Source organism: Clarias gariepinus, chromosome 23 (assembly GCF_024256425.1).
Source record: "Clarias gariepinus isolate MV-2021 ecotype Netherlands chromosome 23, CGAR_prim_01v2, whole genome shotgun sequence".
In the NCBI taxonomy this organism is placed as follows: Eukaryota; Metazoa; Chordata; class Actinopteri; order Siluriformes; family Clariidae; genus Clarias; species Clarias gariepinus.
Genome location: NC_071122.1, coordinates 14,225,579 through 14,227,653, shown reverse-complemented (window position 1 = coordinate 14,227,653; position 2,075 = coordinate 14,225,579).

Sequence of the window (2,075 nt, the reverse complement as noted above, 5' to 3'; positions counted from 1 at the left end):
TTCTTCTGACAATTGTATTTCTTGTTTCAATTTTAGAAATTTTATTCGGATAAAACAGTAGGAATTATGAACTAGTCAACTAAAAAAGAGATTATTACACAATCTTTGGCACATCAAGTATTGCTTCAGTCAAAACCTGCAGCATGAAGTAATTTAGATTTGTCACTGTATAGAGTCAAAAGTATGGTTTCACTCAGTGTGAGCTTCAGAAAGAATGGTCTTTTGTTGCTTTGCTACCTGCTAGTATGGAAAGAAACAATCTTGAACTGTCAAAAAACCCTGTTCAGGGTGTACCTTGCCTCGTGCCGAATATATTATTTCTATAATAATTTGTGCTCTTCTATTCACATTTACACAGTTGGTTACACAGTTGTATTCAAACAAATTCAGTGTGTTGAGAAAAATGAGGCTCCATATCCATATAATAACTTTTCATTTTAATCACACAAATGCATTGGACACCCTGCACGTTCTATTCTGAATCACAACATAAGAGAAAAATGTGCTAAATGTATTATTAGCTTACAGAAAGTGAAGAAAAACAAATATTAGTCTGTTCAAAAAAATAGCAGTGTCATCATTCATCTTTACAAAGTGATGAATTTACAGTTTAAACAAAAATCTTTCTTGTACATCTCTGTAATAATATTTAGTTGTATAACCATGGTTTCTGAGAACTGCTTCACATCTGTGCTGCATGGAGTCAACCAACTTCTGGCACCTTTGAACAGGTATTTCAGCCTAAAAAAACAGCATTTTTAATGTCAGGTCAACTTTTCTATTGGATTAAGGTCTGGGGATTGGGTTGGCCACTCCATACTGTTGACCTTGTTGGTCTGGAACCAAGGTGCTGCTTGCTTACTGGTGTGCGTGGGGTTGTTGTCTTGTTAAAACACTCATTTCAAGGGCATGTCCTTTTCGGCAAAATCAATGTGACCTCTTTAAGTGTTCTGATGTAGTCAAATTGATCCATAATCCCTGAAATGTAATAACTAGGCCCAACACCATAGTACAATATCCTAATATCATGATGCTTGTCCCTCCATGCTTCAATGTCTTTACAGAGTACTGTGGCTTGAATTCAGTGTTTGTGGGTCGCCTGACAAACTGTCTGTGGACCCTAGACGCAGAAAAAGAACAATCTTTCTTTCATCAGGCCACAAAATATTGCGCCATTTCTCTTTAGGCCAGTCAATGTGTTCTTTGGCGAACTGTAACCTCTTCAGCACGTGTCTTTTTTTTTTCAACAATGGGACTTTGCAGAGGTTTCTTAGCTTTCTGGTTTTGGGCTACATTTTAAAGCATTTGATGTCATTTTAGCAGAGCAATCATTTTCTGCACTTCTTTGTATGTTCTCCCATCTCTAATTAACTTTGAATCAAAGTACGCAGTTCTTCTGAACAATGTCTGGAGCAACCCATTTTATTTCCAGAGTGAAATGCACAGGGCAACCTTTTCTGTATTTATCCTTGAATTTGTTCGACACCTGTTTTTCACAAAATAATTTACCTCTATAATTGAACTACACACTGCTATTATTTTGAACATTTCCCTTTTTAATTAATGATTCAGTTAAACAGAATCAGGGGCATGCAAGCCATGACGGGTCTGTTGTTTTCTATTACTCCACTACACCTACAAGTAAAATATTTACCACGAAGAAATATAATTTCTCCCAAAAACAATTATTGATCTGTTTACTGATGTTAGACTACTACTGAACACTTGAACACTACTGTATAAACAGAATTCTGAGACCCAATTTAAAAAAATGCAAAATTCACTGGGAAGAAGCATGCTCTCCACCCCCCACCCCACCCAAATACGTTATATATATATATATATATATATATATATATATATATATATATATATATATATTACCAAAGTTTATTAAAAATTTCAACAAAAAAATCATTATCAAACAAAGCATCACAGACAATGATACAAAGAACGCATAACAACACCAGGTACATGATCCACCAGTTGTACAAAGTCTGTATATTTGTTGCATGAATTTCAAAAATGCCCACGTTTGTCTAAGAAATTAGACAAGACTTAAAAAAAGAAAGAAA